At 36.7% G+C, this 12,674-nt stretch overlaps 1 long non-coding RNA gene across 3 annotated transcripts in view; it reads right to left on the bottom strand.

The window, feature by feature from the left end:
* The window catches only part of LOC111718795, a 108,136-nt gene that overhangs the window by 7,976 nt on the left and 87,486 nt on the right, over nucleotides 1-12,674 (bottom strand). The window lies entirely within an intron of this gene.

The raw sequence follows: 12,674 nt of genomic DNA, 5'->3' as shown, positions 1-12,674 counted from the left end.
TAATTGAAATGCTGAGAAGCTTACAAATGAATGTTATTGAAAAGCAGCAGCTTGTATCTTCTTAAATACTGTCCCAATGGTACCATAATGCTTCAAATATGTACTCAACAGGAAAAAATAAGGATTGTAACAGGATATCATTATAACTTAGGAGTGGAACTAATGGACATGCACCTACCTTGGTTTTATTTCCAGGAATAAGTCAATGATAGAACCAATTAGCTACTTTGTTGAGTTTAGTCAGAAGTATACAGAATAATTTGGAAAGACATTAAAGAGCTAATGAGATTTTATGTCTAATTGCTTAATAGTAGTTACTGATTTACATATCAATAGACCTTCCCATAGTACTTATATACATGTATGTATGTATGTATATGTGTAAATAATACATTGTCATTTGTGAAAAAACAATCCAAACCTTAAATAGTTTTAGAGAGAAATTGACTTGATTATTTGACAGGGGAAATTGAGTCAGAATTATGGCTTTCTGTTGAGCTCTACAAAGTTTACACTGTATATAGTATTAGCATGCAGCAGAATATCTAGGGCTTAAGTACCAAGGGAAATTGGAACTTGAAACTTGGGATTTGCTATATAGCACCTGAGAGAGAGTTGAAAACCTAATTTTCTTCTCTTCCCAGAGACTGAGATGGTAGAATTTTACCACATCTATTAAAGAGTATGTTTACATATTTGTTAGTATATCTTTGAAGTAAAGATTCTTTTGTAAAGCTAATGAGACTGTTTTGGCAAAATGGAATGGGGCTAGAAGTGACTTCCCTATAATTGAGGGAACATCATTGGTAGAGTCAAGAGATAATTGCAGGAAGTCTGAATGCCTGTAAAGTTCCTTAAGTATTCCAAACAATCCTGAAGGAAGTGTGAAATATAACATACCTAGTCTGTAGATAGAGTAATCATGAAAGGAGGAACAGCATTTTAGACACTGGGATAGGCAGGGAGATAGGTCATAAAAACAGTTGAAAGGATAAATATAATACCATAATGATGTTACTTTAGAGGGTATGACACATGCACAGTTATTATCAAGTAGCATTGTGGATGATGAAGAACTGTGAAATGACATGCAGGGATAAAAATCATGGCAAGAAGAAAAGATAGCCACCTCTTTTTCTGAAAAAAACATACCCCTTTTTCTTCTAAATAAGATTGAAGATGCCATTGAGTGAGAATATCTTAATGAACTCCCTTTGAAATCATAACCCAACTTTCTACTTTATAATTTTTGGGGTTTTTTTTGTGAATGTGGACTTTTAAAAAGCACCAAAAGAGAGGAATGAAACAAATTAGACAAAAATAAGGCACAGTGAAACAATGCCCCCATTTGCTCTCTGTTGGTTATATAATTCAGTAACTGTACTTATTTGTGATCTGTGGTGTTCTCTTCTTTTTGTATACTATATGATGGTTCTCTGGGAGCAGGTTTCTTGGGGAGGTTTTCTGGAGGCAGCCTTAGTTTCAGTTCAAAGTAATAATCACCCCAAAGTGCAGCCAGCTGATAAAATCCAAACGTTTATTTTCTTCTTCCAAGTCTTATCTCTTTCCTTGGGCCTGGTTAGTTTTCTTAGAGGCCTATCTCCCTCCTTGGTTCCAAAAGCTCTTGCAGCTTGTCTTTTGCCTCTACCAGCTTCTCCCTCTAGTTCAACTCCGACTCCTGGCAATCTTCCAAACTGACTGACTTGAGCTTTTTTTGGTTCTGAGAGCTCTCGTTGCTAGTCTTTTGCTTCTAGCTCAACTCCGACTCCTGGCAATCTTCTGAACTGACTGACTGACTGACTGAAGCTCTTTTACACCTCTTTTAAAGGTGTAAACTCAGAGGTTGACTCCTCCTCTGAGAGTGGGATTATAGGAGGTGTGAATTCACAAAATTACAAAGTTTTGTATATCTCCCGTACTTGTGAACTCCAATGTGTGAGCCAATGTGTGAATTCTCAAAGGTACAAACACAAGCATTGTTTCTATCAATATTAGTGACTTAACACCTTGTAAGGATTTCCTCTAATGTGTGAACCAATAAGCATTGTATCAATTCCATTAAGTTAACACTAGGATTCTAACAGTGATCTTTACAGTAAATGAGACAGGAAGAATGAGATGAATTAGCTCCTTCAGCAAAAAAGACTTCTATTCCTTTTATACCACTTTAACACATACTTGACTCCTTGAAGAAAAGTACTAAAGAAGTCCAAGTTGCCACTTGGATTATTTATAATCCATTGGAAATATCCCTAAGACTCATTTTACAGATAAGGAAACTGAATCTGAGAGAGGCTAAAGGGATTATTCATTGTTACACAGCTATTAAGTAAGTAAAAAAGAATCTGAACTCAGACCTTTTTGATTCCAAGAGTAGCATTCAAAATCTCACTACCTTTAAAAGAAATGAGGGTTATGCATGCAATACTTCTCCTTTTCATTTCATAGTAAGTAACTGAACCATAGGATAATAGATCTGAGAAAGGCCTTAGAAATCAAGTAGTCCAATTTTTTTTTCAGTACTTCCTTCTCTCTAACCATTTTATTGTTATCAAACCTCAGGATTAGAATACAAGTATTTTGTCCAAAATTACATAGGTGGTTAATGACAAAATCACATAGCTTGTTAATGTTTACTCCTAGACTCCCCAAAATTGTTTGTTTAGGAATCTTCCTCCCTCTTGGTATCCACAAACTAGAAAAATACTAAATAAGCAAACAAAAATTTCATTTAAAAGAAGGAAAAAAGAGCTTTTTTTTTTTTAACAAGATGTTTGATTAAATGAACTTAGTCCATCCTAGAGATTTCCAAATGGCAAGAAATGTAATAAAGAAATTAATAAGAAGAACAACATAATTATAACAAAGGGAATAGACAAAAACCCACCACAAGGAAAATCTTTCACATAAAAACAAGGGACAAGACTGATAAAAACAGAAAAATAAGCAAAAAACTGAGGAAAGAAGCTACTGTATGTATTCATACTTCAAAAAGAAAGTAATTGAAAAACTACTGACAAAAGGAAAAATACTATGACTACCATAAAGTCTCCAGAAATAATTGAGAAAATTTCAAAACCTCAAAACTTCTTAATAAAGACATAAAAATAAATAAATAGAAATAAAAATTGAGGCTGAAATTTAGAAATGCTATCAAAGTAAAAAAATAAAATATAAACAAGAGTACAAAATTTGTGACAATACCAAAAATTATATAAATAAAAGAACTTCAGATCCAAACTTTGTGAACTAAAAAAATGCAATCATAAAGAACAACTGAACAGAACAAAACAAAGAAGACAAGAGTGGAAAAAAAAACACAGTGACATCAGTGACAGTATAGTATAGGCCCTTGTAATACTCATGATGAGCATAAGCAAAAAGAGGACTATTGATGCAGTTTGAGTGATCTAGATTAGAGACTATAAAAGTAGTTAAGAATCCCCTTTAAATCGGCCACAGGTTTTAGGAGTGAAAGAATTCACTCATTCCCAAATTATTAGTTGCAAAATGAAAGTTTATTGTTAGATAGAAATCAATTTACCAAGAGACTAACTTCTATAGTGACAGATCTATTGGAAAATAGAGTTTTGCACTGAGAATGAGTTCTCAGTGGACAGAAAGTCCTGGCAGCTGAGTGAGCTACCGAGGTCCATCTGCAAAAGATCTTCATTGAAGGAAGCTATTATATTGGATCTTAGTGGGGGCTGGGACAGCCCAGGCTAGCTCATCTACAAGCTGGGTTTCAGTTTGAGCTGGAATTTGAATAGAATTGAATGAGTATCTTTAATTCAATCGGGTTGTAATTCTTTTGCAGGACTGAACCAACCCCACCAAGATAACAGAATCAAACTGTTTGTCTTGTTTCCCTTGAGCGGGGTCCCTTACTGAGGCAGAGTTGAAGATTTTCTCCTTCAAGGAGTTTTAGAGTTTCGGGGTCCCTTCTTCGCTATGATAATGATTACAGCTTATACCCCAAATTATATTGCAAGGTTAAAAAAGAAGACATTTTATGAAGAATTTCACATCTTCCCTACAGAGTAAATTCTTTGCTACTTTGTGTTTAATATAAACATGTGAAGTGGGGCAGGGGGAAGTACACTGGAAAATATGGCTCAGATCAGAAGCCTCCTGCCAATACGTTATAAATATTTTCTTTAAGAAGATGAGTGCGTGTGAGACAGCAACCACTAACCCAAAATAATTCAAATAGATGTTTCTCAGGAACAGAGAAGAAAACAGTTAATTCAGTTCTTGCAGGAAAGGGGCATCACCTTCATTAATATAGTCTAGTGAAGGGAAGGAAAGGATGGGAAACTGAGTATGGTTATTTATGCCCTGAAATAATTTTTACATCATCTTGGGCCACAGCTGTCCCTGACATTATCAGGGCTCACACAATCTGTCTCAAGAACCCACCCCACCTCAGGGCACCAAAACAAGGGAACTAAATTACAAAGCCATTTGTGCAATATTTAAGCAAGGGGGGTTTTCTTGGAATTGTAGCCCTAAACTATGACAGGGGTTAGTTTTTTGAGAAGGCCTCACATACATCCCACTTAATTCTTCCTTTTTATTGTGTACATTTGAGGACATCTCATATCCCAAAATAATTTTTCAATTTCTATATGTATCTCACCTTCAGGACTTCCCTTATCTTCTTGACTTATGAGCTTCTATCTCTGATTCCTCATTAATTGGATGTTACAGAAGTTACAGGATATGAATCTCCACCTCTCATTATATAGCCAGTCCCTGCTTCCAAGGAGCTTACATTCTTTTGGAAGAAAATAAACTCCATCTTTGATTATTCTTTGATGTCCTTTGTGAGTTTCAGTTTTCTAATTTAAGTTTTATAACTATGGAAAACAAATGCCCATCTATTTCTCACAATCCCACTTTTTTTCTTTTTAATAATTTGGTTTACATATCCTTTTCTAATCTTTCATATTTGGCTAAATTTGTTTTATATCCCATTTCATAAAAGTCTATACCCCTGCACAGAACTCCTTATACAAGATAGATAATTAATCACTGAATTCTTTGCTAATTCTTCTGATAGGTTTGTACTAAGAGTGAAATTTCTAAATGTATCACATTCCTCCTTTTTCTGCCATTAACCTTTCTAGAGTCATTTTATTTTCCCATGCCATTCTGCTAAAAGAATTAATTAACTAATTAATTCTGATAAAAAGAATAGTCAATTGAATTGATGCAATTCCATGGCGAAATAGGTTTGAGAGAGCTGCCTCTACTCAAGGTTTGCTCATCTGAGATATTGCCAGAGCTATCCTCAGTTATACACCAGACTCGCCCTTATACACTTGCCCTTACAATGCCTAGATTTTTGAGTCTTTCACCCCGCTTTGACAGACAAGCTGATTGATCTCCAGAGGTAAGGGACTAATATAAAGCATTGCAATTCTCTGCAGAAATGTTATTTTGGGCACAGGAGGAATTCACTCTCATGTTTTTCCATACCAAAAGGAAAGGTACTATCTGGCCATGGTGCAACCTGTAGCACAGACATAGACACTGCTTTTTATTCAGACTCTTTAACAGAGTACTTTACCAATTCTTCCCAGGCAGTCCTTAAGTCCTTAACTTGATTCCAAATCTTCCTAAGAGATCTACACCTATTACATGTATAATCAACTTACTCTTTGATCTACATTTTCTAAATGTAAACTCTTGTAGCAAATCAAACATTAATCCAAATTGGATAGGTAGTTCCATAAAAACCTCTTTCTCTATTAGGACACAATTGCACCTATTAGTTAAGGCTAGTCAAGTCTCTACAATTCTATAATTTGACAAGTATCAAACTGAATTATTTATACAATATTCTCTCCCAGTAATATTAATCCAAATCTTAACCTGATGTCCCCATCTAAAGCTCTAAATACTATTGCAGCAGGGGAAGAGCATTAATTATACACAACCTCTCCCCTTCATAGGATTGATGGACTCCTTACAGGGAACCCATTCAGACACTGGGCTAGTTTGGGGTCCATTTGCCAATTAGTTCCAGTTCCTTCCCAAACAAATGGGGCCCAAAGCCTGGGACAACGAGCTCATCTTTTGAACTACTTCTTGCTGAGAATAGATGTTGAGCTAGGTCATCCTAAAGGCTCCCACGTGAAAGGGCTTGAGCTGATTGAAGATCCAGTGGGTTGAATCAGATCCCTAAAGCTGTTCAATACAACTGTCTAGTGTTGTTCATTTGAAGATAAATTGATCAAAGCCTAGAGGAAAACAAACCTAAGAGAACTAGAGAGAGAGCAAGTAGAAAGAGCAGAACCCTCATTCTTGGGAGGTGTGTTTATATCTTCCCTGAAAATTCTGTAAATAGTTAAAATTGATGTAACAAAATATTCCATAAGTTTCATCCCTCGGAGAAAACTTGAGAACACTAAAATCCTCTTCTCCAAACCAAAGATGTTTTAAGCTTCAGTTTCAATAATCAATAAAATGACAGGTTCCACAGACAGCTGAGTCAATTGTTTTTACATTTACATAATGTTCTTTTTTAAAAAAATTTTTAAATTATTATAGCTTTTTATTTACAAGTTATAGGCATGGGTAATTTTACACCATTGACAACTGCCAAACCTTTTGTTCCAATTTTTCCCTTCCTTCCCCCCATCCCCTCCCCCAGATGGCAGACTGATCAATACATGTTAAATATTACATAAGGTTCTTAAAGAATTTTATTTCATACAGACACATATCTAGCAACAGATAGACGACCAGGCCAAATACTCATTTAACAAATTATAAAATATAAGGACTACATATTTTCAGATCAAAAACAGCAAAATATTATATACTCGATCTTTGCTTATGACTACTATTGACCACTTACTCTGATTACAGAAATTTGCTATAAGAGGAAAAAGCAAAGGCATGATTATAATAGTATCAAAACTGATCCTTCAGGGCCTCAGCCTGAGGGCACAGTTGACCATCAAACATGTAGTAACAATCCCACTTTAGCCAATTCAGCTCTCAAATGGTGGATTACTAACTTAATAATTCATCAGATAATCATTTCCAAATTCAAAACTCAAAACAATATGTTTCACTAATCAGGTTTTACGTCCTAAACTATCCCATGTGCTTGTAGAGCAAGAAAGCTACCGATCATATTCATTAAACAATGAGACCATGATTCACTTAATAAATATTAGATAATTTGCTGACTGGCTTTTGAAATAATCACTTTCAGAGAATTTGTAGTTAATCAGAAATCTAACAAACTTCTCTTAGAAGGTCCTTGTGAGACAGCTAGGTGGTATAGTGGATAGAGCACCAGCCCTGAAGTCAGGAGGACCTGAGTTCAAACTTAATGTTTCCTAGCTGTGTGGCCTTGGGCAAGTCACTTAACCCCAATTGCCTCAGCAAAAAAAAAAAAAAAAAAAAAAAAGTTCCTTGCATTGCTAGGCAATAGAACATTTGATATAGCATCACAAATGACTTTGCCATAAAACAACCACAGGCTTGAAAAATAAAAACATTCAGTTATTCACAATATGTAAATGTAAGCTATTCCTTTAAACAATAGAAGCAATTAATGTTAAAGTAATTTCATTTAATCAGCAAGGGGGTGACAGAAGTTGGGGGGGAGGGTGAGATCCAGTAGTGAGTTTGTTTTCTCACTTCTAAGAAGCAGCTATATCCATGAGAAGGGTCGACTAAGCCTTCACCTTCCCGAGCCAACAGATCTTACCCTTTCCCCTTCCCCTATGCTATGTGGTGTCTCTCTTAACTCCATTATGTTTTCTGACTCCATTTTATTTTATAGCTAACTCTTAAGGTGCTAAGTTCCTTTCAAGAGTTAGCCTGCCAGCCATGGACATGTACCAACCTCAAAGGGTGTTTTCTTTCTCCTGGCAAATAGCAAGTTCCACTAAGGATCTTGCCCTTTTCATCATTATTAAAACCTCTTCCTATTGTAATGCCAGAGAAACTGAGCAAGACAGAGATTAGAGAACAATTTAATAGTTCATTAAATGGAGAGATTTTCTGGGACCAAATGATCCATGTTTGGTCCCGGGACTGAACAAGACTATCGTCTCAAAGAATCCAGCAGTGAATATCAGACAGCAAGATTTTTTATAGGATAACAAGAACAATGACATAATGGGGGAGGTACCTGGATGGTAATAACCTAAAGAGAGGAGGCACCTAGATGACATAATGGAGGGAGGTACTGGAGAGGTTACTGATATTCTAATGATGGATAGACCTTTATCCTGTCAAACATTAAGAAGGAATGATTATAGCCTAAAGATATAAAACCTTTATCTCATCAAACATTAAGAGGGAAAGGTTATAACCTGAGGCAGAGTAACTAAATAGGACAATTAGAGAAACGGGGTCAAGACATTAAAAGGGAATTGTGGCACAACATTCCACACTCTCTCTCTTCTAACTATTCAAATCTTTGAATTACCTTCCTCTAGAAGGTCTTAGCACCATAATTTTGACCAACCCTATGTGAAATAAATAGACCAAACAAAAATCAAAATAAAGCTAGAATAATGCAAGGACTTATAGCAAGGTCAAGTGTCTCCCCAATAACTCCAGAGTTAATCAGCAATACACAAAGTTCCTTACTGCAATCGTGTCAGGTCCTTTGCAGTTGGGGAACATATGGACAATTCACTGTGAGTTAGGTCTGTGGTCATTTGTGCATGACTCGGCCTCTGTTTACAGAGCAGTAGGGCTCAAGACAGTTGTGCTGCCCATTCAGAAGGGCAACCCGCTCCAGGGGAGAAGGGTGAGGCTTGGAGTAGCTCCACCTGTCCCTGCCCAGAGGAACAGACAGGGCTGCAGAAAGGATCAAATTTCTGAGCAGATTATACATATTTAGACCAAGGCAGGCAAACCCCAAACGTTTAGAGGCCCGATTTCAAACTACTACAAGGTCCTTTTAAGTATGCTGAAATATTAATTAAGGATGTGGGGTAACAGGAGTGGAGAAACAGATCAGAGAGACTGCCAGTCCCAAGACAGGTATCCTATTTCTGGTTGTTTCTAAAAAAATAATCCCAAAAACTGAGTCTGCCCAGGCAATTCCAATAGAATAAGGGATTTCAAAGTTAAAGCATAACCAGCAAATCATAGTCCAGTAAATTTAAGCAAGGAGTAGAAAATGAAAAGGACTGTTTAAAGGACTTCCAATTAAATCTGAACTAGTAAGATAGGGGGTAGGGCAGAAGTGCCTAAGAAAATACACCAGTTTTCCCAATTTCCTATTTCTTCCTCCCTGTTTTTTTCACAAAAAGGAATTATCAAATAACCATCCCACATATAAATTATATACATATGCATATGACAGACTAAAAGTCCCTCAAACATAATAGCAATAGTTACACAAGTTTAACAATTTCCATCCCAAGTCTTAAACACACAATAATACAGTTAAAATTCTAACAATTCAGCCATTTTCCCACTCCCCCATATCAGTCCAAATTACATCAGGAGCAGGGGCAATGGTTTTCTCAAAAACTGCTTCTTGCTGAAGATGGGCAGAGATGTTCAGTCCAGGGAGGGGGATGGGTGTGGTATGGCGTGCTGACAATCAAAGCTTGATCTAGGTTCCAGAAGCAAGTCAATAAATATATCTGTAATTTGACTAAATCTAGAAACAAAACCAAATCTAACAAAGAAAAGTTAGAACAGTCTGAGATAGAAAGACTGGTCCACAAGGACTGGTACAAGATGTGGCCTCTCATTAGTTATAAACCTTAAAAAAACTTGAATATCCAGACACAATATCTAGTAACGGATAGATGACCAGACTAAATACTTATTTGCTCAAGTATTTAGGATATAGTGATTACAGATAACCAGATTGGAAACAGCAAAGTATGACATAATTGAATTAATAATTTTTTATTGACCATTGCTCTGATTATAGAAATCAGTTACAGAAGGAAAAAAAAATGCAGTGACATATTAACTACAAACCCAAGAAATTTTACCTCCAATAATAAATCCTAAACATATATTTACCATAACCTTATATTTATACAAATCAGTTTGCTGCTTTTAGCCAAGAACCAGGTAGCTACAACTTGATAAAAAACATCTGGAACAGTTTAGAAGGAGGGGAGAGGAGAGGATTCCATATGGCCGCCCTCCCCCCCCCCTCCACCTTTAAAGAGATGGGGGGAGGGGAAGTCAAACTAAACTTCACTCCAGGCTAACTAGATGCTCCAATAACTGAAGTAACAGCAGTAGGGGGCAAGTTTAAATCTTTACTTTTGAAGACAAAAGATCCCTACCCCACCCAACCTTAAAGTAGCAGAAATCAGTGGGGAGGGGAGGAGGAAGATTCCATAAAACCCACATGTCCAGCAGAGCTGGATTTAAAGCATAACTTTTTTTTTTTTTTAATAGCCTTTTATTTACAGGTTATATGTATGGGTAACAACAGCACTGACAATTGCCAAACCTCTTGTTCCAATATTTCCCCTCCTTCCCCCCACCCCCTCCCCCAGATGGCAGGATGACCAGTAGATGTTAAATATATTAAAATATAAATTAGATACACAATAAGTATACATGACCAAACCGTTATTTTTCTGTACAAAAAGAATCGGACTCTGAAATATTGTACAATTAGCTTGTGAAGGAAATCAAAAATGCAGGTGGGCATAAATATGGGGATTGGGAATTCAATGTAATGGTTTTTAGTCATCTCCCAGAGTTCTTTCTCTGGACATAGCTGGTTCAGTTCATTACTGCTCCACTGGAAATGATTTGGTTGATCTCATTGCTGAGGATGGCCAGGTCCATCAGATCTGGTCATCATCTAGTATTGTTGTTGAAGTATATAATGATTTCCTGGTCCTGTAAAGCATAACTTATAATGTTATAATATAGGTAACAAACCCTGAACCAAACTAAATACAGCTTTAAATTCCCAATAAGACAAAAGCTGATTTTCCTATCATATTTCAAATAATGAAACAGTAATTTCTTTCTCTCCCTCTGGCCCCATGTGGCCATTATTCCCAGGGGAATTCTCCAGGTTCTAACTTGGGCAAACTTGAAGCCTTCAGAAGTCAGATCCTTTTTTTTGCTACATACTTTACCTCATTAGAGGCACATGACCCTTTTCAGGGTCAAGTTAACAGAACTTCTTTTACAAGCTATTGTTCTTTTTAAGATCTCATACTTAATTAAATGTAGCCTTCATAGGCAACAGTAAAATTATTTCTCACATTTTAAAATTGCCTAAAAGAATACTCAGAACAAATCTGGCATGCAAAGGCAAAAGTAACATTATTTCCCAAATTTGATCATTGCTCTTAAACTTAACAGAGCTTTTTAAATTAACAACACAAACAAATTACACAGAACACAGAATACACATAGACTGTCCAGCAGTCAAAACACTTAACACTGACTAGGGGCACACAGACAAACAAATTACACAGAACACAGAGCAACATAGACTGTCCAGCAGTCAAAAAGTCAGCTCTAGTCTGCCCTCCTCTCCCATAATCCAAACGGAGCCTGCTGTTTGTTTGTTTTTTTTTTGTTTGTTTTTTTGGGTTTTTTTGCCAGATGGTGTCTTAAAAAAAAGACACCTAGATTTATACTCTGGAATGCCCAGAGTTGTGCCAACTGGCACACAGAACCAGATATGTCTTAGAAGACACTCAGGTAGTGCCAACTGTGTCCAGTTCGACACTACTCAGAATTTTAACACCTGTCGGTGTCCTATTATTCTGAGAATCCAGGTGCTAGCACAAGCAGGTATCAGACCAGGTGTTTAGGAGACACAAAACCAGAGGGTATTATCCAGCGTCCTGAATAATAACCTTCTCAGAATTCAATGCCCATCAGCCCATCAGCATTCTATTATTCTGAGAATCCAGGTGCTAACACAGAGACAAACAGACAAAAACAGATCAGACTGGACTTACTCTCTGAATCAAAAAGTATCCACTGTCGGGTATGGCCCCAACTGGTGAACTGCTCTCTTTCTGGAGCCTCTGGAGGAATCCAGAGGACTAAACTTTCCCAAGAAAAAGAAAACCCAGATCCCCAACTGTTTCCAGGGCCAAAGTAGAGACTTGAAATGTCTCTAACCCCTAGTCCTGTTTTCAGTTTCTGATATCTTGCAGGGGAGCTCCAAAATGCAATGCTGGAAAAACTGAGCAAGACAGAGAACAATTTAATAGTTTATTAAATGGAGAGATTTACTGGACCAAATGATCCATGTTTGGTTCCAGGGCTGAACGAGACTATCGTCTCAAAGAATCCAGCCCTGAGTATCAGACAGCAAGATTTTTTAGAGGATAACAAGAACAATGATATAATGGGGGAGGTACCTGGATGGGGATAATCTGTGGCACAACACTATGCTCTCCCACTCTATTTCATATTTACCATTCCTGGTGTCTATTCTATCCCTCCATTTTTGGGTCCTGGAACCACATCATTTGGTGCCATCCAAAACATCTTGCTCCTCTCTGTGCCCTCCTTTTTCTTCAACAACCTATTACATCAATAATCCTTAACAATTTTAGATTTCAATATTAAGACAATAACGCCAAACAACTTATTTAGCAATTTCACAAATTTCATAAATGATAGCCAAATAGACATAACATAGTCTATCATAAAAATGGACAGGAATCTCATATAGTTCACGT

Source organism: Sarcophilus harrisii, chromosome 2 (assembly GCF_902635505.1).
Source record: "Sarcophilus harrisii chromosome 2, mSarHar1.11, whole genome shotgun sequence".
Taxonomy (NCBI): Eukaryota; Metazoa; Chordata; class Mammalia; order Dasyuromorphia; family Dasyuridae; genus Sarcophilus; species Sarcophilus harrisii.
The sequence above is the reverse complement of the archived record's forward strand: the minus strand, read 5'-3'. Positions and strand labels throughout refer to the sequence as shown.